We start from the raw sequence: 18,140 nt of genomic DNA on the forward strand, positions 1-18,140 counted from the left end.
GGAGCTTCATCTTTCCTTGGATCTGGTTTCAACAATGAAAAACCTATAGAGTTCTAGCTAAGGCTACAATGGGTGAGATTTGGGGAAGTCCTCCATGGGCGACGGGTGAATTTTGCATATGGAAAGGCATGAATGACTGAAGTTGTGGTGTGGCTTAGATGTGGTCTGTCCCCACAAGGTTTGATGTGTTGGAAGCATGGTCCAAGTGTGGTGATGTTAAGAGGAATTGTAACTTTATGAGGTGGAGCCCATTGAGAGACTATTAGGGCACATGTGCTCAGAAGGGATTAAAGAATCATCCACGGAACCCCTGATGAGTTGTAAAAATGTAAACTCAACCTGTGAATCACTCTCTGACTTTTTATTGCCCCATACAATCTCTCACTACTGCTTTGCTCCCATCATTGTGATGCTGTCTTCCACAGGCCTTCATTAAGGCCTGGAAGCCAGCATCCTGTCTTAGAACTCCAAAACTGTGAGTTAAATAGACCTCTTTCTTTGTGAATCATCTACCCTCTGGTATTTTGTTATAGTAACAGAAAACTAATATAGATTGACATCCTACCTGAAGCCTCATGTTATCTATTGGCTTGCAGCAATAGATAACAAAAAAAAATGAGTCACAATATTTGGCTCAGCAATATTACATTTCCATAACCATAATAATGTCAAAAACTGTGATATAACCATCTTGTAGAAGGGGAAGGACAGGCAGATGCACATGTAACAGCTAAGCACTCATTTACCTTAATGGAATCAATAACACACCTAAAACGGTTGTACTAATGAATACCTCCAAAATTCATATTGTATAGAAAACAGAGAACTAAATACAATGGTACCTTTGCTATTCATCATTAATTTGTTCTGGAGGTATGATGAGTATGAAACAAATTTTGTTTGGAAAGGGTAGTAAAGTGATTGTCATTGAAAACAAGTTCTAACTTGTCCATTGAACACCCAGTAAAGGACTAGTACAGGGAAAAAATGTTTGTGTTAGAATGGTAGAGTACCAAATTTGATAAGTTTCAGTGCAGTGGAGTACCAAGTTGTGACTGTATCAAAAGTACCTAAGATTTTTGAAAGAGCTTATTTGTAGGAAAGAAAAGCTTCAGGAGGGAGTGGGAAAAAGAAGTGATGCCTACTCCCTAAGGTGAATGACTTAATAGTGTATGGCTGTTATAAAAAACAATGAACATGTAACAATTTAATAAAAATAATCTTTAAAAAAAAAAAAGAAAGGCAGACTTTAAATGATATTTGTGGTGGTACGGGCTGCACGAAAGCTGTAGGCAAAATTAAAGAGAATATTCCCATGATAGCGGCGGGGGCACCAGTTTTCCAGTCAGGTTCGTGAGCCTGGGGACCTTCCAGGTTTAGGGAGGCGTTCTTGGCTACTGTGCCTGAACAGCGCACAGGGAACAGGAGCCTCCTTTGACCACGATCTCTTGCAGTCCCACAGTCTGGCTTTTCCCAGTAGCCCTCACACCATCAGCCCCACACCCCACCCTAACAAGAAGGTGTTTTCTGAAAAGACACTGCTGTTAGAGAACATGCCTAGGAGGTCTGCTGGGTTAAAACTCCCCTTCGCCACTCAAGAGCCCTACAGTCCCAGCAAGGTCATGCAGTGCTCTGCTCTTCTCTCTGCTCATCCAGGTCGCGTGCTGATTCTCTCACAGGGCCTTCAAGGGAGTGAGATTATAAAGTGGAAAAGCACCTTCAATTTTGCCTGCTGAGCATCTATGGAGACTCCTCCCAGAATGTTGGTGGGGGAAGTCATGTAGCTTTCTGGACACTGAAGAAAAATTGCCATTATTACCATGACCTAGAAAATCTTAAGGGTCAGAATTACCACAAGCATTATGGAGAGCAGGGACCCCGCTCTTTCCTAAGTCAAATGAGGCGAACCTAACGAGGTCCAGGAAAACTGATAAATGTTGGCATTAGAGCCTGGGGCCATCTTAATAGGACCATTTCAGTAGCTCGCCGTCTGTCACTTTCACCACTGTTCCAAACAGCAAGGGTGACACAGGTTTGTAGTTTTCCCTGCCTTCTGTTCTTTGTGCCACACTTCTAGGAGGGGAGGGGTAGTTAGATTTCATTCACTCACTCACTCATTCATTCATTCACTCATTCATTTTTGGTGCAAGATGAAATGATTGACACCAAGAGAAAACTCTGTGACTTTTTGGCTTTGTCAGTTCTTCCCACTTAAGAAGGAAAGATCTGGAAACAGCCCTGACTTGTGCATGCATGCGTGCACAGCCTGCCAGCACAGGTACCTTCTGTTAGCATGTAGTAGAGAAGACAGTGACACCACAAAGGGTCCCCCCTTCTGGTTCCTGTGAGGTAGGCTGGCTGCAAGACTTCCTTGAATTTGTTTGAAGTGTAGAAAAGCTTTTCTATTCCTACAGCTAATGTTGGCATTGCTAGCTCATGGCAGATGTCTAATGCTGCCTACAAAAATGTTTGGGCAAACCCAGGAAAGAATCATTAAAGGTCCTTTAGCCACTTTATTCCCAAAACAAGGAGAGAATCATCCAAAGAAGGTCCACAAATTAGCCATTTCCATGTGGACACAAGGTGCTAGCCTTTTATTGCTGCCTACATTTATCCCTAAAATCATCCTAAGGAGCAAAGAAGTGCATTTGTATGCCAGCAAAACCTGCAATGTGGTCCCTGGAGCTGGAATTCCATAGTAATTCTGCACCTGCTACTGTACATGACCTGCATTTTTACAGAAAGAAAGATGTGATTTGTAGGGGAGGAAGTATCTTCCATCATGCTGCAGAATCCAAACAGCCATGTGCAGAGGCTTGTGAACTGCTTTCTGGAAAATGGAATGCGACATATCCTCCCTCCATCTGCACATGGCTCCCGATTATTTAGAAGATTCTCTAGATCAGAGTCCGGAACATCACAGTCAGCTGTACTGAGACAAAGGCGAAAATTAGCTAACTAAGATGCAATTTCTCAGGGATCAAAAGATAAATAACTACAGACTTGAAGAAGCTGTTGCCCTGCGTCAGGTGAGTTTTCTTTTCTGCAGCTGCCCCAAGTTGTTTCCTGACTGTGTGGCTTACATAAACCATTTCTAAGGCAGAGGGGCCCCTCAAGCCAAAACACAGACTTGAAAACAGATCTTATAGTTATGGGCTTGTTCACTTATTCAACAAGTATTAAAAGCCTGGGAGGTTCTGGGGTTCAGCAATGGCTGAGGCATACAGAACAATTAATGTAGTCTCTACCTCTTTGGTTCTCAGAGTAGAGAGATGAGGAGGCAGATGGAAAAGGAGAATAAGATGGAGAGAAAGACAGAAAATCAGAGACGAAATAGGCTCATCAGCACCAATCACAGACCTTGGAGAGATAGGATGGGGTCCTGGCCACTGACTGCTATGAAGTATTGCTTGATTCTTCAGTCCTTTCAGGCTTTTTTGTCTCTCATCAATTGATAGCTAACCTTCTAATGGAGCGGAATTGTACAGCGAGATGGATTCTCACAAGTTCTCCACTAATAAAAGTTTGATATGCCCAAATGCTGTTCTAAGAAAATTTGTTCATTCTACAAATATAAGCAGCCAGAAATAATGAGCAGTTCTCAAGGTTGAGTGAGATATAAAAGATATGGTCAGGTATTGAAAGACATGGTGAATGTTTAAATAATTTCAAAAATTATTACAAAAAAGGACACATTTCTAAGAACAGTCAGATAATGTGTTAGAAGTGATGGGGAGTATTTTCAGGCTGAGTAATGGCAATGTGTTTTACTAGAATATATTTTAAAATTTGAATACTCACTGTATCTTTCACTACCCCTCACTAACCGTTTACAGCAATTTCAGTTAAATAAAAACATCACAATATGTTCACATCTAACTTATTCACAAGATTGACACCATGTGACTTCTGGCTCCTCCCCAAAGTCAAAATGACCAGAAGGTAAACGTTTTGAATCAATTCAGGGCACTGAAGCACTCCAACAGTGCAACTAAGGCCATTCACAGTAAAGGACCTCCAGATCTTCTTAAGTAGGTAGCAAGATGGACAGGACAAGTGTGTTTTAAACAAGGAGTATTTTGAGGGAGTATTTTAATGGAATGTATCTTTCATTCTAAAAAACATTAAGTGGGGCCAGGGGTTTAGCTTAGTGTCACAGCGCCTGCCTGGCAAGTGTGAGGTCCTGAGTTTAATTCCCAATACCCCCTAAACAACAACAAAAAACATTAAGCATTCACCATATTTTGTTTATGTACTGAGGATAATTTAAGAAAAACTTCACACTATCTCTGATCTAATAGGGCTCTCAGTGTCATAAGATTATTCAAACATGGCCCAAGTCAACTGGTGGGATTTTTGTAGTCAACTGGTAGGAAATTCAAATGTAAGCTAGAATATAATAATACAGTGCTCATGTTCAAGGAGAACATCAGAATATAACTTGACATCTAATTCCAGCTCCACCACCTACCATCTCTAAGATTTTGGAGCATATGCTTCTTCTTCCTTTTTTTGGTTTTTTTCTGGTACCGGGAACCGAACTCATGACCTTGTGCTTGTCAGGCAGGCACTGTGCCACTGAGCTAAACCCTCAGCCCCAGCATATGCTTCTACCATCCACAATTCCTTTACCCATAAGCCTGGCACTAATAATATCATCTTTATTTTTTTTATCATGTTTAAAAAAGATAAATTCTGATATTTGTCTCTCATCCACATTTTTCCTCTAAGTGCTAAGTAGAAATGACCTACAAAGGGAAGGGACAATGCTAAAGTTTTGAGGAGACTGTATTTGCCACCATGCTTCTGCTGTAAACTGAACAATTATTACTTGCTCTTTTTAAATCCTGTACAAGAACTATGAGATTTGTAAACATCTAACCACATTTCCAGATACTAGTGGCTCATTTTCTTCTTAGTTGATTAGAGCAAGGGTATGAATTAACAAATAATGTGACTCATTTGTTATAATTGTTTCTGATTTATTCTTAACTAAGTAATTGTAAATTTGGATTTCATCATTTCATAGTCTCTGAACACTGACATCCCAAAATTTAATTGGCTTATTCTCCAAAGAGAACAGTTCTCTTCCTAACAAAAGAGTATACTGTTTGAAAAATGCTTTTGAAAGGTTCATTGTAAACAATATATTTCAGCTGACCCAAGAATTTTCACAAATAACCCAGAAAATAGGTAAACAGGATACATCAACATTTTTTGGCAGAACTTTACCAAAAACAACAAACTCTAAATCACAATCACAAGTGTATACTATCTTCCTTTAAATTATTAAATAAATTTATTTTTTCTATGACTTACAAACACTTCCTAGTCTTCTCATACTAAAGAGATTTTTTAGATTAATTTTTAAGATCCTGAGATTCACATAAATCTTCCCTAATTATAAATTCCAGTTTACCTATTCTGTTTCCTGTATAATATTTGGAGCCATCCTCTTATCTGCACCTTTTGTCCTTCCAGTTGTCTTTATAGAGGGCTAGATAATAAAAGCACAGAGAAATAATTCCACTGAAATTTTCCTGAAATATTTGCCATTCTCAGAACAGATTGTTTTATGAGCATATTTTACCTACTTGCATAAAACTGCAAGATGAATTTTCCTTCAAAAAAGAATAGGCTGCATGCATCTTTAACTTTTGCTTTTCAATTAGCATAAGGAATGGCATTCTTCCAAAATGCTAGAAAAATAGCCCAGTATATCACGTATTTCATTTTGATCATTTTTTTGTGACTAAGATATGGACTTCTTTGTGTGGATTGCTATTCATCATTTACTGACACCTACTTGTGCCAAGCGCTGTACTAGTGTTAAAGTACTCAGATATGGTCCAGAAGACACTGTCTCTGCCACAAAGAACTCACAGGTAGCCAGGAAGGCAGGAGAAGCTTCAGAAGAATAGATGCCACTGGAACTGGGCCTTGAAGCAAGAGCAGAAATCCCCAGAGTAGAGGAGCTGAAGAAATGATATTCCAAGCAGTAGAGCAACCTCTTCAAAGACTCTAAGGTGAAAAATTATTAATATTGGGTTTAAGAAATGAATAAATCAGTACACATAACAAGAGGACAATTGTCATTCTTAGAACAAAGGTGTGACTGGGCTTGCAAACTGGGAAGAGCATGGGTTGCTTATGTAATTTTTGGCTTACTTCCTAAACTTACATCATTGGCCACATGAGCCCAGGAGTCCCGGCCCTTCAGCACCAAGTGGCTGGTTATGACCACCATCTACGTGGCTCTTGGTGTCAGTTTCTCCTGAGTATTTTCCATGCTCATGAAGGTAGTGCTGATTTGCCTACTTTCAACTCATCAGAGAAAAGTGTGTGTTCTAAATTTAGCTGTGCCACTCCTCAGGTGGCCTCCAGCTATTGACTCAATCATTTTTCCCCCCAAGTGTTCTCACCTACAAGATAAAGATTAAAAGATACCAGTTCCATGAGGTTGTCACAAAGGTTAAATGTGATAAAGCATGTGCTCATTTAGATGCATCCTTCATATATAATAAGTACCCAGTGAATTCTAGTTATGGCTTCTTATTGCTTATTCCCCCAACAAATCCCTCATTGTAAAAATAAGATTTTATCCACAATTCCGTTTGGTGCTTTTTCTGCTCCTAAGGAAGCCTGAAAACATACCTGATGCTTTCAATCCAGTGAGGACCGACTGAGTCTCCATCCTCTACATGATCCCATATTGCCTTTATTTTATCTGGCACCTACCAAAAGAAAATATACCCTTTTGTTTCACTTAATCATGTTATTTACAGAAAACTCAAATAATAATACCTTCTCAAACCTCTTACTTTGACCTCTTTCCACAGGTTCCCTGTTTCCTTGGGTTTGTGACTCTCCCAGTAGGTAAACTTTTCTCAGCACACAAAAACACATCACATTTTTGCATAAGCTGGTTCCTCTTGAAGAGCATGCTCCGTACAATCCTAAGGTAGTTAATATACTCCATAAACTAATTAAAAATACAAAAATTAAGGAGGACTGTTCATGTTTTTACTAATATTCAGAGTTCCATCCCATAGGTTGAGGCAATCAACTGATGAAATGACTTTGTCATGTTGCCACCACTGAATTCCAAGACTCTGCATATTGGCAAATAGACGTTGAAGCTCTGCATCCTGCTTCTGCTATTTCCATCTTCTCCCTCAATATTTTTCCAAGTGAATTTCTCCATCTTTACTGCTCGGTAGTTAGAAGCTTTATCTCATCTTCCTTTGTTAACAGTTTTAAGTCTTCCTAAGCTGGCTATTCTTCTGACAAGTGGGCTCTTTTTCTTCCTGACATTTTACCCAACCCTACCCAACAGATCATTCACATAACTTAAACTATGCTCCACAGACTAAAATTTGAAATTTTTCATATGCACAGTCTTCCTCTCACCTACAATGATCCAAAGTCTCAATAAGAAAAAAAAAATGCCACCTGTATTTCCAAGTTCTTTGCTGCTTTGTTATCATAGCAATAATAATGAAAATAGGTTAACAAGTACTGGCTCCAGATATATGTCAACAACTGAAATAAAGATTTCATAAACATCAATCCATGTAATTCTAATAAGAATCCTATCCTACAGGGTAAGAGCTAATATTGTTCTCATTTTACAAATAAAGCAACTGGTGTTTGGAGATTAATTTGCCAAAGATTATGCAGCTAAAACATGCTAGAGAATTAAATCTCTCTTAATACCAGATCCATGCTATTAATCATTAGAATCTACTGTCCTGTATAGAGGACAGGAGATATACATCTGAATCTTTTGTGTGCTACATTAAATTATTATCCTTGATTTCCTACTCTCTTAATAGCCCCAACCTGACCATATACAATGGTTCAGAATGATCTTTCTGCACCTTGATTTTAGTTTTGCCTATGCAACCTGATTTGGCCAATGGAATGTGGGCAGAAATGACAAGCTTAGTTCTTCTGTTAGTTTGCAAGGACTCTATAGCTTATGACTACAAATTAGTGGTTTAAAATAAAAGAAACTTACTCTCTCACTGCTTTGGAGGCCAAAAGTCCAACATTTACCCTTTGGCAGGGCTGGTTCCTTCTTATGGGTCAGAGTGAGAATTTGTTCCATTTCTCCCCTACCTTCTGCTTGCTGCTAGTAATCCCTAATGTTTCTTGGTTGTATGAACATACCTCCATTCTCTACCTTCATTGCTATATGTGTTCTGTGAGTGTCTGTTCAAGTTTCTCTCATTTTATGAGGACCCTGGTCATTGCATTAGGGTCCACTCTGATTTAGCATGGTCTTATCCTAAGTTGATCAAATCCATAAAAACTCTATTTCAACATGAACTCACATTCAACAGCAGAAAGTGGACAGGGATTAGGACTTCAGCATATCTTTTGGGTGCACACAATTCAACTCACAAGTCTTCAAGTCCATCTTGTTTTTCTGCTTGGCCTCTTTTACTTGTACCATGCCCAGGAAAATACTGTAGCTCCTCTCAAAAAATTGTCTTTCAGCCCAGGCCCAAAAGCAAATACTGTGGAGGCCTGGTGGGCCTGAAGCATAACAGACAGCCCCAAGCTGAGCTCCGCCTTTCTGAGCCACTCTCATCTGACCCATGGGCCAAGAGAACACAAAATGATTGTGGTAATTCACTCTGTTGAGGTGGTTTATTATGCAGCATTTTTGTGGCAATATCTAATTAATGTGACAAGTTTCCTATACATTATGGATGACTAATTAAAAGATAAAATGTAAGGGGAAAACCCATTCACAATGGTGGCAAAAGCCATAAAATTCCCCTTAGTTGGTCTTCATCATTTTAAAAAAAAAATCATATTTACCATAGAAGAAAGACTATTTTCTAATTTAAAAATTATTTAAAACCCCACTAAGGATTCCTTCAAGAAACAATATGAATTTGTCTAGAGATAATAAGGAGGAATTAGGAGAAGAAAAGAGGAGCTAGAAATATAAAACAAAATGTCCCTCCCCTCAAGATGTTCACAATCTATTAGTCAAGTGTAAGAATTTCTGTGGGAAAATAGGATAAAGGATATCCAATTTCACTATATCTAGACATAAATGTCTTGCTTCACAAAGCAATTTCTAAGAAACACCAGCACCTGCAGAAGAGCGTGAGGAAGAAGAGCAAGCATACGTGGAGCTCACAGTCAGACATAAGTGTCTACCCTTTTCCTCATAAGTCCTGGAAATTCAGGCTGCACCTCATGTGTTCCAGCTAAGCTGACTCTGACACTTTCACTCCTTATTCACTCCTTTCCTTGCACTCTATTTTCCTACCACTGATAATACCCAGGTACCTCCACGAAGGATATTTCATGCTAGTAATAGGAGTTGAATTGTTTATGGGACTCTATTCTCCCAAAGCATTATCCCATCTGAAGCTAACATCCCTTTGCAAGTCTGGAGAATCGGAGTCTTCAGGGAGATAAACAATTCTCAGAGAACAGAACCTCAGGGAATAAAACTCTGGGATGCTCTTAAGATAATTAGTGTTCTTTCTCTCTTCCTGTGCAGAGTGTATCCTTGGAAAAACTTTGCTGGCAAATTTTATTAATGATGTTGTCTAAAGTCCTAATTAATCAAAGCGTGAATTCAATTCTTGACTTGTTTTCATCTCTGGTAAATTGGAATTTGCAAAAGTTGAGCTACAGTATGCCGTAGCAAAAAAAGATGTCCCACTGTGCCATGCTGAAGTCTGAGTCATTTGAGCTATCTTTTCATTTTACCAAGCTCCTGGGTGACTGTACATGAGTCATTGTTCAACACTGAGAATTTCTAATGCAGTAAACAAAAAGCAATTGAAAGTTCATCTTTAGCTATCAATTACTCAATTTGAAAATCACTTGCACACACAATATTCAGTTGTTCCACAGTTCTACAAAAACACCTCAGGACAATTTGTCCTCTTAAGTGAGTAGCTAGAAAAGTTACATTATTCCAAGCACAATCTTACTGTTTCTCTGGCAGACAGCAGCCTAGAAAATACACTCTGTACTGTTATTTATTGCTTGAGAATTTGCTACTGTAGGAGGGCAGATGCATTTACAGCAAAGCCTGAGGAGGGATAAATGGAAACAAAGAAGGGTATAGAAGCAAACTCCATGGTTTTAGGTCATGTATTAAGCCTCTCTAGGCATGGATTTCTTCATCAATATTATGAAGATAACCATGTTGCCGGCCCATCTTAGAAGGTAATTATGAGCAACTTAATAAATGTATGAGCAGTACATAGGTATTTCTGAAAATGTAAAAGTAAGCAAAAAATTTTTCTTGGCTCAATGGTCATTCAATAACAAAACAAAATAATGTTTATAAATTGTTAAAATGACATACAAGTGCAAATATTAGTAGTGGGCATAATAGAAATAAACCCAGAAAGTCACAATTGAAAGAGGATTTAGAGATTTTTTAGTCTAACACCCTCAATTTAAACAAACTGCATTTCAGAGAGAAATAACTTAACCAAGGTTACATGACTAGTGGAATCTAATATTTATTGTTAGTATACCCCAACTTTAAGGCATAGTTCCAGAAACTCAGATAATAAGAGGTAGTATTTTCAGGTGAACTGCATACATCGTGAGAAACACTTCAGCTCTGTTTAACATTGTGTATAAGAAGGCAGGCTGACAGGTTCAGGTTCTAACTTTACCATTTATTGGTGTTAAAAGAAAATCCGAGGTAAGAAGGCAGGCTGACAGGTTCCGGTTCTAGCTTTATCATTTATTGGTGTTAAAAGAAAATCTGAGATGAATTAAATTTAATATAGTTTATTTCAGCAACAAAAAGCATCTAGAATCAGGTAGACTTCAGGACTAAAATTGGTTTGTTATTATTGTCTGCTTGGTTATTTTTCAGCTGCACTAGGGACTGAACCCAGGGTCTTCACAATGAACTACATTCCCGGCCTTTAAAACGTTTTTTTTATTTTGAGACAGGTTCTTACTAAGTCACTGTTTTGCCCAGACTGAACTCAAATTTGCATTCCTCCTGCCTCAGCCTTTTCCTGCTAGAATTATAGTTGTGCACCTTAAAGTTGGTTTCACATGCTGCACCTCATGACATTTGCAGGTTATATTTATAGGAAGAAAAGGAAGCAACATTAAAACAACCTGGTTGGCTACAGTCAGCATTTATCTTATATGGGGCGCAGTATAACAGTCATGTGATCACTTGGTAGCCTATGATTGGCTGAAACTCAACTGCAGTGATTAAGAATGTACAGCATTCTTAAATTGGCTCACAGTTGGTTTGCATAGAGAATTAAGTTGCAGTTCACCACATATGGAGACGTTGCTGGGCCAAGTGTTGTCAAGCGGGTATAGAAACAGATTTAGGCTACACAACAGTTTAGCATGAGGTAGTGACTTTGGGCAAGTTAAGATTTCATTTCCTCATCTAATATGAAGGCAATGGTAATGCCAAACTTCACAGGACAGTTGTGAAAGTTAAAAGAATTCATATATAAAGTGCTTAGAACAGATTCTAGCACATGATAAGCTCTCAGTATTGCTATTCGTTAATATATTATAAGTAGTGTGAAAGCTAACATGAGTCCTCCCATCTACAGGGGAGGAGTCTAAGGATGATTTGGAAAGACACAGCATAGAGAGCCAAAGGACCAGCACCCAAACCAGTGAATTCAGTGAATGTTTCTTTCCCCACAAGCCAAACCAAAGCTGCTCCCTTTTAGATATTCCTTCCTTTACACAAGAGCCTGCCTCATCTAATATTGATAACATTTAAATCCCCATGTCCGAGTACTGATACAAAGGATGAGCCTGTAGTTCTAGGACATAACAGCACTGTCAGCCACTCAGCTCCAACAGCAGCTGACTCTGGGTTCCATTAAGGTAGCAAATGATTTACAGAGCAGAGAAGCCCTTGTTCTAAGATAAAGGTATTGACTGCCCTCATTACCAATTCATTAGCGTCCTCTGCCCAGCTGGACCTGGCTTGAAGGTTGACAAGCAAAGCCACGGGTGTTGTGTATGTGTGTGTGTGGAGGGCGGGTTGGGTTTACACACCAGTCACACATGAGGATAGGTGGTTCCCTAACCTCAGCTGGCCACTGCTTATCTTGAAGCTAGGTTAGAGGCACTCAGGAACAAGTGTCCATTTCCCAGCTTTACCTGATAGGCAGGAAAGCAGAGCAAGGAAGAGGGAAAATTGGGCTGTAACTAATCAATGAAATTGACTCAGCTGAAGGCAGAATATGCCCAGTACGAGAGGTATGGCTAGCACGAGACAAAGCAGTGTCCACAAGGAGGAGGGACTTGTGCTGCCCGGGTCTGTGCTGGAGTAGTGACCCATCTGCAGAATTTGGCCAGTTGGACTCCTCTGGGTGTATACTTTCATGCAAAACAAAGCATCTGGCTTCATTTAGGATTCCAGTCAGGCAGCCAGCTCCCTCTTCTAGCTCTGATTCCAGGCTCACCTGGCTGTCTTCTGATGATAATTTGACTTCCCACCTAGATTTCACCACAGGGAGAGAATGTGCTCGAAGCAGAATGTGTGTCTGATCTCCTTTCTGATTTTACTCATCACTGTAAATTAACAAAGTGGCATTTTGATTTACACATCCATCCACCTCTTGTGAACTTGCGTGGTATGACTGAGGGCCCCATAAATTGATCTTACCTCAGTGTACTGACAAAACCAATTTTCTCTGTTTTTGAACCTGAAACACGAAGTCCTAGACGCTGGCCTGTGGTTAAATCACCAAGGTAAATTTCCCTTTGAAGTGCCTCTCTTGGACTTTAATCTTTCAAGGTGAACACTCTTTGTTCAATGCCCACTCAAATGATTGAACCCCTGGTGATAAAGTCAAGAAGTGGAAAAATTGTGCCTACCCTGAGCCACTGAACCAGTGTTTTCACCCATCTATAAAGGTACCTAATCAAAACATAGTTCTAATGAGCGTATGAATTTTAGGTTTTACACAGGTCCTCTGTCCATTTTGTGCTGCTATATTAGAATATCACAGGGCACTTACAGTAAGCAGAAACTCATTTGATTTCCACTATGGAGCCTGAGAAGTCCAGGACTGAGGGGCTGCATCTGGGAAGGTCTTTTTCCTGCATCAAAACAAAGTAGAGCCTTCATGCACTCTGATGACAGCGGCATAAACCCATTCATGAGGACAGTCTTCATGAGGTAATCACTTCTGGAAGATTCCACTTCTTGATACCGTCATATGGGGTTTAAATTTCCAACATTAGAAACTTTAGGGTACACGTGCAAACCACGGCATCCTCCATTCAAAGCTCTGCAGCTATTATTCATCTGTAGTCTGAGCTTTCTTAAGCCCCATTAAATAGTACAGATTAGGTTCTATTGTCATTAAACTCAGTGGTGTTGGCTGGGTGGCCTATACAACCAACTCCATCCTGTTTGTCCTGGGAGTCCTTTGAGGGGCGATCGTGTGTGGATACAATTCTTGTCTCTGGCCGTGCATGTGTGTGTGTGTGTGTGTGTGTGTGTGTGTGTGTGTGTGTGTGTTTCTCAGGACTGAACCTAGGCCTTCACACTGAGCTATAACCTCAGCCATTAGTACTTTTTTAAAATTTTGAGGCAGGGTCTCACCAAGTTGCCCAGGCTGAACTCAGACTTGCAACCCTCCTGCCTCAGCCTTTCAGAGTGCTAGAATTACAGGCATGTACCACAGCTTCTGGCCTCTTTTTGACGGTTGGTTTCCTCTGGATAACTTCCAGGAGACTCTGGCCTTCGCGCCACCATTGCTCTTGTAGTGCAACAATCCATGGATATCTTCTCCCAAAAGTCCTATCTTTGGGAATTGTCAAAGCTGCTCTTGGTACCTCTTGCTGCCTAATGACACAGAGTTCTCTCAAGTCACCTCTGTGTCCTTCAAGCCACACATTGGTAGCACAGCAAGGGGTAGCACCGATCTCTCTAGGCCTCTCCTGCCAAATGCATTCTGGGTCCCAGGGTGGCCCTGCCTGTGCTGAGTCCTAGAAAGTCCTCAAAAACCACTTTTTTATTTTTGATTTCGACTTCTCTCCTAAGGAAAGATCAGGCCTAGAACTTGGGGAAAAAATACCTGACTGTCCGCTCTGTCTGCCAGGCCTCCCTCCGGTCTGTAGCATTCTCCAAAGTTTGTTTCCTCAGAGGTTATACCATTCACTCATGCATGCAAACAGACCCCTGCAGGTAGCAATGGTGCAAAATATCTCAGTGTGGGCTAAGGGTAGGAAATTCTTGTGCTACACAGACACAAGAGTGTTCATCTGTCTCGTTACTCACTCGTCACTGAGACACAATACCTGACACCCACAATTTAAGAGTGGAAAGCTTTATTTTGGCTCGTAGTTTGTAGACATTTCAGTACACAGTCAGCTGGCTCCAAGCCAGGGCAGCATGGGAGAGGGTCATGGCAGAAGGGATCAGTTTATGGCATGGCAGCAAAAAAAAGAGAAAAGGAGGAGAGAGACTGACCCTTCCAGGCCATGCCCCCAGTGACTCACCCCCTCTGACCACCTCTGACCCAGGCTTTATGTTCCAACATCACATTGAGCTATGGACTAATCCGCTGACGAGTATCATGCGCCCGTGACCCAATTACTTGCCAAAAGCACCACCTTGGAGCGCACGAAGCTTTGTGGGGGATATCTTGGTATATGCCAGATTCTGAGCTAGGTTGAGGACAGCATTTATTTTAATCATCTGCGATATAATATTATATGTACCATAATAATAATGTATACAAAATTTGCTGAAGTGCAAAGAAAGAGGTTTGCTTTAACAGCTTAGATAGTCATAGAGCTAAGAAAAGAAAAGGCAGCTTCTTTGAAAGTCCTGCTAGGAGCTGAGCATGATACCACCTGCCTGTAGTCCTAGCACTTTGGAAGACAAAGGCGGGAAAATTGCAGGTTTATACCCAGCCTGGGTAATTTAGCAACTGAGCAAGATACTGTTCCAAAATTTAAAAATAAAGAAAGTTCTGGGGATGTAGCTCAGTGAGAAGGCCCTGAGTTCAATCCTCAGTCCCACAAAGAGGGAACAAAAGAGGGAGAGCAAGAGAGAGACTTGCTGGGAGATAACAGTTTAATCAATGATCCTTCAAGCATGAGTTTTCCAGATACATAAGAAAAGGCATTCCAGACAAGGGAAAAAGTGTGATTAAAGAGTGAAAAAAAGTAATTTTATTCTATAAATTTTATCATTCTATAAATTTTGTGTTCTATAAATCAGATTTTATACGTAGCAGAATCCTAAGAGCACTCAGCATATTAATAGCAGCTCTACAATAACACCTTTTACAAAACTGATATTGCAACAAGATTTGATCTCTTTTCCTGAGACTTGACTGCAAAATGGAGAGGAGGAAGAGGAAAATGAGGGTAACAATAATAGCAAAAGTATTTCACTACTATCCACTGAGCATGATTTAGCTGAGGAAATGTGGTATGAGCCGTCCTTTGACCATTTATACACCAACCATTGATTTTAGAACCTACAATCACTGATTTACCAATAAGAAAGCTCAACATTGGTCAAGACATGCAGAAGATCTAGACACCCCATTAATTCTACTAGACCAGTCAGACTTACTGAATCTTAAAGCCCTCCTAGAAGTGAGAATAGTCCAAGGGAATCCAAGACTCTGCTCTTCTCCACCATTCTCATTTTGGGAAGAAATTCAAATTATATTAGCCATTTTAGGCAATCACTTAATATAGAAACACTACTAGTATGTAGCCTACTAGTATGTAGTTGTTCTAAGGAATATGTTCATTGCTGGAAAAAAAGAGAAGCAAAAAAAGCAAGTGACTAATATATAAGACTCGCCATCTACACTACAGAATTCTGAAGCTTCCTCCTCACCAGATGGAGATGTCTATCAGGAGTTGGAAGTAGGTGCATCCTCACAGGAGAATAATGCCTCTTCAGGGACTAAGAGAATAATCTCAGCTGGACAGGACTGGAACACTTACCCTTTTGAGAAAAAAATTGCTGCTAAAGTTTGCTTCACTTGGGAAATCAGAGGTGATGTCTTTCTGCTACATGAGTAAACACAAATATCTCCCAGAGCAATGCAATGGAATTTCTCCAGTTGCTCTTGGTGTTGAATTACAGATTTTCTCTTTGATGAAGAAATCATAACACAATGGACAGCAAATGTGTCATATCTCATACCACACGACTTTTGTAGCTTTCTTTTCTTATTTTTTCTTATTATTGAAATAAGGTATTTAAGGCAACCTGGAGGATGTATTTTGAAGCAAATACTATCTATGGAAAATACAAATTTTCCATGTTTCTTTTTCAAGGCCAGCATGACAGGCTTGTGCTTCAGCATTGGCTCTGCTTTAGGCATATATTTTCTCTTTTCATGAGAATTTTGATTTAAATGTCAAACTTAAATTGAAGAAAAGTCCATGGGCCTGAAGTACTGTATTCATATTCCTACTGATAGGTCAGCAAGTGCTGTGTCAGAATGTCCAATATTTTCAACAGTCAGAAGCACTGGTACTTGTGCTACACTGGATAAGGCAAGCACCAGAGAATAGAGCTCGGATTTAAAGGAAGATGGATAGCTACTGCTATGGTTTGGATGAGTGTCCTTATATTAATGATTTGGCCTCCAAGGGTGACAATATTGAAAGTACTATGGCCCTTTTAGATATGTGGCCTTAGGTAATTGGGAGTGTATCTTTGAAAGGAATTGTAGGACCCTGGTCTCTCAGTCTCTTTTTGCTTCCTGTTGAAAATGTGAGCACTCACTCCAACACATACTCCAATCATGATGCATCACCATCTCAGGGGCACAAACCAATGGGGCTCCCCAGTGTTGAGCTTGAACCTCCACACCCATGAGCCATAATGAACTCCTTATGCTATGAGTAGCCCGTGTCAGGTACTTCACTATCGTAATGCAAAGCTGACAAATACAGATACTTTACAAGAGCTGTATATTCTTTCATATTAGAAAGGCACTTTCCAAATCTAGGTCCAGTTGCTGCTCCTTATTTTCACCTTCAGATACAGATAACTGCCTCTCAGTGTGGTAACCTTCATCTTGTCATCTTATCATCCCACTGTTGCCTTCCCCTACCAATGGCCAATGCTCAGGCATCTCCCCTGACACAGAAGAAGAGTTGCCTCACACACATCCATGTTTGTGTTTTATACAACTTCTCTGATTGCTGCAATAAATGGATCTGTCTGTTGTCATGCTGGTCCCCCCTGAAGCTGTTCTTCCTATGGGGAGAGACAAGAGAAAAAAAACAGTAGCATATCCTGGACTATGGTGACAATGTTATAACCTGTACTATTATAACCATGGAGCCATACAGGAAGCTCCCAGGAATGTCATTTGATTTCCAGGATATTTCAGTGTTCTCAAGTGTTTGTAGCCAAAAGCATAGCTTTGCTCTGAGATCAGTTTTCTACTCAGAATTCAATGCTAAGTCCTGCCCACATGCTGGGCACCGTTCTCTCTAAGGGTACTATTTCTTCACTGCTAAACTCTAACCAGCAATCTGAGTGGACTCCCTGGAAACCCTACTCACTCAGTGTACCTGTGTTTGCCTACTCCAAGATGGGCAGATTTCAATTTGTTATCCACAGAGGTTCTCACCCCATCTGGTACGTGGTTGGTTATCAGGGCATGTTGGTAACCTCCATACCCTAGCATCATTTATCCTCAGTATTAATTTAGCTGCACCCCTGATGCTACTCCTTCAACAGAAAACAAATTTTCTCTTTCTGAGAGATTAATAAAATATCTACCAACTATTAATTACCAGAAATTAAGAAAATTCAATCAATTCATAAAAGCAGAAATTGGGTAGGTTGTATTCCCTAATCACAATGCAGTAAAACCTAAAACAATTTATTGGAAATATAAAAAATCACCCCAATCAGTTACATTTTTTGAAAAAAAAATCCTCAAGTAAACATTAAACTAAGGAGACCCATAGTAAGTAATAATAATAATATATAACAGACAATGAAACATCTTTTTAAAATAGTAAAAATTAATACACATCAAAGTATGTATTTAGGATTTAGAAATCAATTGATGAACTTTAAATGTTTTATTAAGAAACAAAAAAGCCAGCCTTCTGGCTGGCTAACTTCCTGCCTGCTGGCTCCCGGAGGGTGC

Source organism: Chinchilla lanigera, unplaced genomic scaffold (assembly GCF_000276665.1).
Source record: "Chinchilla lanigera isolate Chin_1 unplaced genomic scaffold, ChiLan1.0 scaffold00062, whole genome shotgun sequence".
Classification (NCBI taxonomy): domain Eukaryota; kingdom Metazoa; phylum Chordata; class Mammalia; order Rodentia; family Chinchillidae; genus Chinchilla; species Chinchilla lanigera.